Source organism: Tamandua tetradactyla, chromosome 2 (genome assembly GCF_023851605.1).
Source record: "Tamandua tetradactyla isolate mTamTet1 chromosome 2, mTamTet1.pri, whole genome shotgun sequence".
Classification (NCBI taxonomy): domain Eukaryota; kingdom Metazoa; phylum Chordata; class Mammalia; order Pilosa; family Myrmecophagidae; genus Tamandua; species Tamandua tetradactyla.
The window spans coordinates 523825-534448 of NC_135328.1; the positions used below are offsets into that span (position 1 = coordinate 523825).

Below are 10624 nucleotides of genomic sequence, written 5' to 3' on the forward strand. Positions count from 1 at the left end.
TAATCCTCATTCAATATTGCTGGGTGGGACTTTCCTGATAGTTTCTAAGGAGTAGTGACCAACCTAATTGTGGGTGGTAACTTTTGATTAGATGGTTTCCCTGGAGATGTCTCCACCATTCAAGGTGGGGTTGCTTACTGGAGACTGTTAAGAGAGAACCACTTTGGAAAAAGCTTTAGAGCCACCAGAGCCACAGAACTAACAGAGCCCACAAGCCAGAGACCTTTGGAGATAAAGAAGGAAACCTCCCCAGGAGAGCTTCATGAAAAAAGAAGCCAAGAGAGAAAGCTAGCAGACGTTGCCATATTCACCATGTCTCTTTCCAGCTGAGAGAGAAACCCCAAACTTCATTGGCCTTTCTTGAGTGAAGGTAACCTCTTGTTGGCACTTTTATGTGGACATTTTATTAATTTAAACTGTAAACTTGCAACTTAATAAATTCCCCTATTTAAAAGCCATTCTGTTTTTGGTAAATCATATTCTGGCAGCTTACTAACTAAAACAGATGGTTTTTTAAAATTCTGAGATTCCAGATGTGAGTCCCCAGAGAAAACTGTACCATGTGAGGGATTAGCTGAACATGGAAATAGTCAGCTATTTCAGTGTGAGTCAGGATGGAAATACCAAGATGTGTAGAAAGTCCTACAATCAGATGGTTGGGACCCCTGTGTGCTGCATGTGAGACAGACAAGTTTGTTGTGAAATCTGTATGAATGGAACCATGGCCACTCTGGACTAAAAGGGACAGAAAAGGGAAATTGAAAAAAAAATCATTTGAAAGGCAGAGCCTGGTAGCTGAGGTCTGCAGCCAAGAAGCCCCAGGCCAAGAGAGTGCACTAACCTGTGTGTGTAGAGAGATGGAGTGTGCCCTGTAGTGTGCAGAAGGCAGGAGAGTGGACACACCCCTGTGCGTGAAGAGGGTGATCACTTCTTATAGTGTGCGGGGGCAGAAGAGTGGATACACCTCTGTGCGTGGAGAGGGGACTATGCCCTACCGTGTGCAGAGGACAAGAGAGAGGACACATCTTTGTGAATGGAGAGGGTAAGTGTACCTTGAGGTATGCAGAGGGCAAAAGAGTGGATCAACCTGTGTGCATGGAGAGGGTGAGTGTGCCCTGTGGAGTGCAGAGGGCAGGACAACAAACCCACATGTGTGCGCTGAAGGGTGACTATACCTTGCAGTGTGCAGAAGCAGAACAGCAGACCCACCTGTGCTTGTGGAGAGGGTGAGCATGCATTGTGGTGTGCAGAGGGGAGGTGAATGGACCCACCTGTGTAATGGGCAGGGTGAACGTGCCCTGTAGTGTGCGAAAGGCAAAAAAGTGGGCACACTTCTGTGAGTGGAGATGGTGAGCACGCCCTGTAGTGCACAGAGGGCAGGTGAATGGACCCACTTGTGTTGGGTTGAGGATGAGCATGCCCTGTAGTGTGAGGAAGGCAGGAGAGTGGACACACCTGTGTGACTAGAGAGGGTGGGTGTGCTGTGTAGTCTACAGAACACAGGACAGCGTACTCACCTCTGTGAGTGCAGAGGGCAAACATGGCCTGTAGTGAGCAGAGGGCAGAAGAGCGGCCTTAAATGTATGTGTGGAGAGGGTGAGTGTGCCCTGTAGTGTACGGAAGGCAGGAGAGCAGACCAATCTATGTGCATGGAGAGGGTGAGAGTGTCCTGGACTTGTTCAGAGGGCAAGAGAGAAGACTCACATTTGTGTGTGGAGAGGGTGAGCATGCCCTGTAGTGTGCAGAGGGCAGGACAGCAGGTCAACGTGTGCATTGATAGGGTGAGTGTGCCCTGAAGTGTGCAGAAGCAGGAGAGCAGAACAACCTGTTGGTGTGGAGAGGGTAGCATGCCCTTTAGTGTGTAGAGGGCAGGAGAGTGAACCCACCTGGGAGTGGACAGGGTCCCTTGTAGTGTGCAGAGGGCAAAAAAAGTAGACACAATGGTGAGCGTGCCCTGTGCTGTGAGGACAGCAGGAGAGAGGACACACCTCTGTGATCGGAGAGGGTAAGCATGCCATGTAATGTGCAGAAGACAGGAAAGTGTACTCATCTCTGTGTGTACAGAGGGTGACATGCCCTGTAAAGAGAGTGGATCCACCTGTCTGTGTGAAGAGGGTGATTATGTCCGGTATTGTGCAGAGGGCATGAGAGCAGACTCATGTGTGCACATGGAGAGGGTGAGCATGCCCTGTACTGTGCAGAGGGCCAGAGATTGGACCTTCCTGTGTGCATGTAGGGGGTGAGCATGCACTGTAGTGTTGGGGGGGGCAGCAGAGTTGACCCACCTGTGTGCATGGAGAAGATGTGTGTTCCCAGAAAATCTGCTGTTTGTGAGTGGGTACCTGAGCAAGAGGAGGCTTTGCAAGGTGGCCAGGCTGTTGGGAAAGCTGCTCTGCCACTGGGGCCACAACAGATATAACGTTGCTGGAAGTGTAGAGATGCTGTCTGGAGCCTTTGAAGATCCCTGTAGGAGAATCACAATGCAAGTCCTTCGGATTTTGGAGTAAGCCCTCACCATCTTTGCAGGTAACTACACTCCTTTTGAGAAACAGCTTGTGGCCTGCTACTGGGCCTTAGTAGGGACTGAACACTTAATCATGGGTCACCAAGTTACCATGAGACCTGAGTTGCCTATCATGAGCTGGGTGTTGTCTGACCCGCCAAATCATAAAGTTGGGCGTGTGCAGCAGCACTCTATTGTAAAATGGAAATGGTATATACAAGATACAGCCAGAGCAGATCCTGAAGGCACAAGTAAGTTATATGAGGAAGTGGCCCAAATGCCCATGGTTTCCACTCCTGCCACATTACCTTCTTTTTCCCAGACCAGAGCAATGGCCTTTTGGGGAGTTCCTTACAGTGAATTGACTGAGGAAGAGAAAACTCAGGCCTGGTTTACAGATGGTTCAGCATGATATGCAGGTACCACCCGAACGTGGACAGGTGCAGCACTGCAACCCCTTTCTGGGGTGTTCCTGAAGGACAGTGGTGAGGGGAAATCCTCCTGGTAGATGAAACTTTAAGGAGTGCACCTGGTTGTTCATTTTGCTTGGAAGGAGAACTGGCCAGAGGTGCGTTTGTATACTGACTCATGGGCTGTTGCTAATGGTTTGGCTGCATGGTCAGGGATTAGAAAAAAGCATCATTAGAAGATTGGTGACAAAGAGGTCTGGGGAAGAGGTATGTGGATAGACCTTTCTGAGTGGTCAAAGAACTTGAAGATGTTTGTGTCCCATGTGAATGTGCACCAGAGGGTGGTTCTTCAGGGGAAGGTTTTAATAATCAGATGGATAGGATGGCCAGTCCTGTGGATACAAGTCAGCTTCTTTCCCCAGCTACCCTTGCAAGTGTCTAATAAGCTTATAAAAAAGTGGTCATGGTGGTAGGGATGGAGGTTATTCAAGGGCACAGAAACATGGACTTCCATTCACCAAGGCTGAACTGACTACAGCCACTGCTGGGTCCCAATGTGCCAGCAGCAGACACCCACACTCAGCCCCCAATATGGCACCATTTCCCCAGGTGAAATGGGAATAGCACTGTTTACTATCATCCCTAGTGATCCACTAGGAAAATATTTGCTTCCTGTCCCTGCGACCCTGAGCTCTTCTCCGCAGGTCTAAGTTCCAAAAGGATGAAACCTCCTACCAGGAAATACAACAATGGTTTCATTGAACTGAAAGTTTAGACTGCCACCTGACCACTTTGGCCTTCTCATGCCCCGGAATCAATAGGCACAAAAAGGGATTACTATTCTTTCTGGGGTGATTGATCCTATCAAGAGGAAATAGGACTGCAATTACACAATGGAGGTAAACATGAGTTTTCCAAGAATACAGGAGATCCCCTAGGGCGTCTCCTAGTATCCCCTTGCCGAAGGATCATGACCTACTTCCCAACCTTAAGATTGTGCCCAACACTTAAAGAGAAAGTTTGCTTCCATTGTATAATGTTCTGTATTGAATTCTCTTAATATCTTCTCTTTCTGGTTGGGTTTTCATTATATCTTATATGGTATCGTGAAACTCTTTTGCTTTATGTACAAATCAATGCCCTTTTCATAATATACAATCCTTTTTTGAAGAGTTGATTTTTATAATATAATTGGCACAATATTGTAAAATTTTCACAAATTATGAAAAACAACAGTTTGGGGCAGTATCCATCGACTTCAATTATAGAAAATCTAAAAAGCTGAATATTAAGAATATATAATGATTAACATGATGAATAAAAATATAACAGTACATACACAGAGAGATTATGGCTCATCACAATGGATAACAAGGATTGTTTTTGTTTGAAAAGGAAATTGTGAGTTTTTCTCTAATGTACATGTTCAAATATTGATTGAAAGGTCACATCTAAGGATGTTTCAATGGAACCAAGAATCAAATAGGAGCTTTAAAGGCTGATATTTATGATCCTTTGGTATCATGAGTAGTTTCTTGGAATGAAGTGATGTCAGAACTGATTGCAACAAAATGGATTAGACAGAAAACACAACAACTTGTTAGACTGGATGAGAAACAAAAAGAAGAGAAACCAAAACCAGAAAGATGTACAGAACACGGAGGTACAGCCATAAACACAACAGAATCTGGCTCAAAAGCTGCAACGCAAACAGTAGAGAGAGAGTGGGCTGGAGCTTCCCCAAAGCTTGCTGTGCTTGTTGCTTTGTCTCTCGATGGGACATCAGCTCAAAACAAAATGCAGGTCTGCTCAGTGCTCACTTTGCCTACTTGCCCAACAATCTTACCTAGAGAAGATGTATTTTCACATCAGGATGAGAAGATTTTGGATTCTTTAGCAAGCAGAATTTGCAAGTGGAGTCTTCTACTCTGCTGCCTAAAGTCACATTTTGCTGCATCACAGCTTTCTCATGGCATTTTTAACTTCTGCATTCCTCAGAATGTAAATCAAAGGATTGAGCAAGGGAGTACAAATAGTGCAAAACAATGCCACCCCCTTGTCCACTGGAAATGTCGTTGGAGGGCGAGTATATATGAAAATACATGGAACAAAGAACAGTGTGACCACAGTGATGTGGGAGGTGCAGGTGGAGAGGGCTTTCTTTCTTCCTCCTGCACTCTGGTTACTCAGAGAATGTAAGATTAAAATACAGGAAATGATAAGGATTATAAAGTTCACCATGCATATGGCCCCACTATTAAAGACTATGAGTAGATTTATGACATAAGTGTCCATGCAGGCAAGTTTCAGTCGAGGTTGCATATCACAGAAGTAGTGATTGATAACATTATCAGAAAGGGCCACAGAATGGCAATTTCAAAGGTAAAATAATCTGTGCTAAAGAATGGACACAAGATCCCCCCCAGGCCAGATTCATCAGCACACCACAGACGCGTCTGCTCATGATGGTTGTGTATCGCTGGGGCTCACGAATGGCCACGTAGCAGTCACAGGACGTGAGGATGAGTACCGAGGTCTCCAAGCACCCAAAGAACTGAACTGCAAAGACCTGGGTCATGCACTCATTGTAGGATATGACTTTCTTCTCAGATACCACACCTGTAATCAGCCTGGGTGTCGTGGTTGTACGACAACCACGATAAGTAGAAGAGGAAGAAGTACATGGGGCTTCCCGGCACCTGACTGTATCTGACGGTCATCACAATAAGGAAATTTGCCAGCAGAGTTGCCAGAGAAACAAGACGATCACAAACACACAAGATGATCACAAACACTATTTCCTCCTTTAGAACATCCTGTGTAAACCCCAACAGAATGAACTTGTTCACACAGCAATTCAGGTCCATGGTTGCAATAGATGTGGCAAGGACACAGCTGATAAATGGTTTATCTGCAAAGGACTTGAGAATGTGTTGATTGGCAAGAGCAATGGATTTGGACTGAATTATTACTTTGTACTTCTAATTTTATGTGCACTATACCTTAGTAGTTCTAAAAGAATGTCATGCATTAGCATCATAGAGGAAACTTTTTTTTTTTAATGCTGTTGACCATGCTTTAACCATGAGACTTCTTAGGTTGAACCAAAATTTTGAAGGAATCGTCAGGGTCTGAGAACTGTTAACTTTGCTATTGACCTTGAGCAAATCACTTTGACATGTAAAAATTTTTACCTTATATGAAAATTAGAGATTCTAATAGTTACTTCTATCAAGTGTGTGCATATATTTATGATATATATGTGCATAGGTATTGCTCTCAAGAACTGAAATGCGATAGCCCCATTTATTTCAAAAATATTAAATTTGGAGATTCCCTCTTGAGAAAAGTGATTCTTGATTTGGACTTACATTCATTAACCCTGAGTTATTCAGTATTTTGGATAGGTCAGGGTTTAAAGAGAAATTATTTCTACATCTGTGGGCTCATGATGGCCGCAATTTTGCCTTCATTGTCAGTCAGAACATGAGCTGTTTAAATAAATCACTGAAGCTGGCATTATGAAGGGAAGTTTCTAGTATGTGAAACTATCCATTACGGATGTTAGATGCACACTGCTTAGTGTCACACCATATGGATCCAACCTGATGTATCACTTCTTATATTTATATAAAATGAATCTTTACTCACATGACTCTTTTTCAGAAGTTATGTTTTCTTCCAATTTTTCTCTCTTAAAAATACCTTTAAAATACATTTCAGAATTACCACACAAAAATATTTTTCATTGTTCTACTCTATCCTTTGTTCACATACATAAATATCTATAAAATACAACCATGCTTTAATATTATTATATACTCTGATTTTCCTTTTGAGTGGTTAAAAGCCTTTTTCTGTGTAACTAAAGGTCATCCATAATACAATTATACATCTCACTAGCTGTAAATGCTCATATAAAATGTATAATGTTAAATATTGCCCTTCATTTTTTTTGCTCTTTATTTTTATTCATTTAAGTGGTTTTCAAATTCTCAGTCATAAAAATCTTTTGAATAAATTTGTTTTCATTTGTAAACTTTTCTTTATTTTTAATAATTTCATCAAACAAATGCATGGGATCTCTGTGGCAATAGATATGAATTTTTCATAGTTATAGGTAACATTTCAAATAGGTTTCCAAATTAGCATTATCAATATTTATTAGAAAGATTTTCATTATAGAACCAATATATTTACATAACAAAAATATGCAAGCTTCACAGTAGATTAGAGGGTAGAAAGTAAAGTGACCACACTTGATTTCCTAATCTCACTACCAGAATTAGGTGGCAATCCCTTACATATGCTCCAATTGTTTAAGTTTGCACTTCTATTCATTCAATTTAAAAACCCCATTTCAGATACAAATTGAATCATTGTTCTACACTGCTTGAAAAATACAAGAATACGGTAAAATTTTCTAATAGAAATCAAACATTATCCTTTTTGCTCAGTTAATAAAATAGAAATCATGGCATACATTTCTTTGATTACCAGTGATTTTTAAATATTTTCTTTATATACTTTTTTCACCTTATATTCTATACATTCTGAATTATATCTACATTTTTCAATTAATTTTTCAATATCTTCTAGTTTCGTAGGCTTCTCACTTTTTGTTTATTCTTATAGTCAAAGCTATCAAAACACTTTTCCTTTGCAGTTTAGTTAATTCTTTCAATTAGGAAAGTTAGCATCTTTGTTTCATCTTGTATCATTTTTATGCTTTTAAGCATATCATTTGATATCATTTGATATGCTTAAAATGATCTAGAATTTGTTTTAAGATGAGTTATTATATACTCTCCCTTTTTCTGACTAATCAGTTAATAACACCATCAAGCCAGCTATCAGCTATGCACTAAGAAACTACGCAGCTCTGAGGCAGCCATGGTGGAAAGCTGTCCTCACGCTCTTTACAATCAAATCAGAGGGGCATAACTCCAAATAAATTCATTGATAATGCAAGAATGCCACATGACTGTATATGATAATACCAAATGAATTGTTATTCCAAAAGCTGAGATTCCTAGAAAACAAATCCATTGGTCAGCAAAGGTTCAAAATTAGAAACAAATGAAATTCCAGTTTTAAACGTGTGAAACTGAAGTTTCCAACAAAATTCTTTGGAACTTAAGTATTAAGTTAGCATATAATATGTTTCCCTGATGAGAATATTTCAAAAGTAGTAACACAAATTGTCCATTTACTCTAATGAAGCTACATAATTTAAATAAAACTTTAAGATTTTTGAAGTCCAGCTGAAATAATATCAGCTCAGTGTGAAGGCATTAGTTATATTATGATAACTAGTATGTCTAGATGGCAGTACTAATTATCTGATAAATATAAAAGAGAAGCAAATTAATTATTACTTAATTTTGATACACTATTTTCCTAATAGAAGCTAAAACACCTAGGTGATAAATGAAAAGAAAATATTACAGCAAGAGGAGAAGCATGCATTACTTCAGATAAACCTATTGATAGCTTCTATTAAAAACTATATTCATTAGATTAAAAAGATTTGAGAGGTAAATTTGTGGATGAAAGATGGACCCCAATGAAAGCCAGGTCATACAATGATACTTTGCTTTGTTTCAAATTAGCAGAGAATATTTGAGGGCATGTTAATAGGAGCTTGACACTGAACAAGATGGGTTCCTTGGCTCAAATCAAAACTAGCTCAAAGTTTCATTATTGAATTCAGCCATTATTTGCCAATGTCCTCAGACTCTCCAATATATCTGACTAGAAGATGCGAGGTGGGATGCTGTCCGGTATTGAATCATGTTATCTCCTCTTACTTAACATCATTAATTCTTATTTTAACAAGTTGACTATTTAATTAGTTTACATTGTTTCTTGTCCCCAAACTCTGTATCTAGTCCCAAAACTTCTCTTTTGCTCCCTGACAAATCCTGTAAGTCCTGGGCACCTATTTTACAATGAGCACCTTTAAATAAGTATTTAATTAAATATAATAATTCAAACAATATATTATTCTTGTACTATGACCTTATACTTTAGAGTGGTTTTCAGTTTTATTATTTTGTCCTTCATATATTTGGGGGAGGTAAGTATGGCATTTTTTCTGTTTACTTTTAGGTGAAAAGCTTGATATGTGATACAGAGAGATTTGCTGATTTAAGTTGGTCTAGAATTAGGATAGAATGTTATCAGATGGCTTCTCTCTCTGGCATCCATCATTCATGTCATATAAAGCATCAAATCCCTAATGTCCATTTAAATTGCATCCTAGAAAAGAGAATGTGATGCCAAATGGTAACTTCAGTTCCTTTCCTTATCCCAATATCAGTTTTTGTAAACTTCACTGTGGGACAAATAAGAAAGCAGAAAACTACACACATAACAAACAGTAACGAAGGGACGAAAGGGCAGAAACTAAATGAAATCAGAGAAGGAGAGAGGAGAGTGGTAGTGAGCAGATAGCAGGGAAGGAAGAAGAGCCGGGGGTCAGATACTGAAAGTAGCAAAGTTGAGAGGAGAAAAGAGTGTTAGGGAAGGTGCTTAGACCCAGAGCTCATCCCAGATGTCCGCTTCTTTGCCCCGACTCCTTACACTGTTACTTGCACCCAAACCAGAGAGGGAGTGAAGCTGTGGGTGATGGGCAAGAGTTGCCATGGGTATTAGGTAACCAGGACAGGTTGAAGAGCATCCTATCCTAAACCCTCAGTTAGAAACACCACCACTAAACCTAAACCCTTCAAATGAGGGGCCCCCAAAACAGAAATTTCTGGTGGACTGGTCTCAACACGTGGTGGAGCTACTCTCCCTCACATGAGGCTTTTGAGAAATACTGCAGAGCTGCACTGAAGTCGGGAAGTCTTACAAGCTCCAGGCCACCATAACTCTTCGATTCTGAAAAATTATCTGAATCCCATCATTCTGAATAAGACACACTGAATATAAGACCACAGAGTGTCTTGAGAAGGCAGTGGGAAGAAAATATTTCACAGAGACTGATAAACTTACCTACGATGAGCAAAGAGATGACTTCTTTTAAAGTACATCATTCCCAGTTTCATCTTTAATTTACTTAGAAGTAACTCATATGAAGTCTGGAAAAAACATGCAAATTATACTTCATTGTGGCTTAGCAAGACTTTCTATCACAGGAAGTTATGGGGGGGTGGGAATTTTACACAGAGAGGTGACTCTGCATGTGGCCAGATTTCACAAGGTTTCTCTTAGAAACATTGAGTTAGAAAAAATGGCAGGGTCTACATCACGGGATGGGGCGTATGAAGAAATAGACATTTCTCAGTATGGTTCCTGAAAACAACTTTATGGAAGAAACTATTCCTTTGCCTTGAGAGAAGCACCTCTGAGGTCAGTTCTCTTCCCAGTTTCTCCTTTAGAGAACCATAAGTTAAATCTTTCTCTTTTTACTGTACTGGACATTTATAGTAATTCCCACAAAAGTTTACAATGACTAAGGCAAATTTTAATCAACAGCAGCTCCAAGGAAGCCCTTACTCCCCACCCAGTCCCAAAGTATTGTCCAGTGACCTACCCTGCTCAGACAGTCCAATTTTGTTAATCCGCTCATCTATTGATGGGCATTTGGACACTTTCCATCTTTTGGCGATTGTGAATAATGCTGATATGAACATGAGTGTGAAAATGTCTGTTTGTGTCGCGGCTTTCAGCTCTTCTGGGTATATACCAAGTAGTGCTATTGCTG

The 10624-nt window shown here is 40.6% G+C and overlaps 1 long non-coding RNA gene and 1 pseudogene across 1 annotated transcript; both read right to left on the bottom strand.

The window, feature by feature from the left end:
• Positions 1-2429: 2429 nt before the first annotated feature.
• On the bottom strand, positions 2430-9971 carry LOC143658829 (uncharacterized). The gene is made up of 3 exons (XR_013163338.1): positions 9913-9971; positions 6565-6618; positions 2430-2464 (listed from the first exon to the last, which is right to left on the bottom strand). It is a non-coding gene; the product is annotated as an uncharacterized LOC143658829 (long non-coding RNA).
• LOC143658787 (olfactory receptor 4C11-like) lies at positions 4870-5780 on the bottom strand (annotated as a pseudogene).
• Positions 9972-10624: the final 653 nt, after the last annotated feature.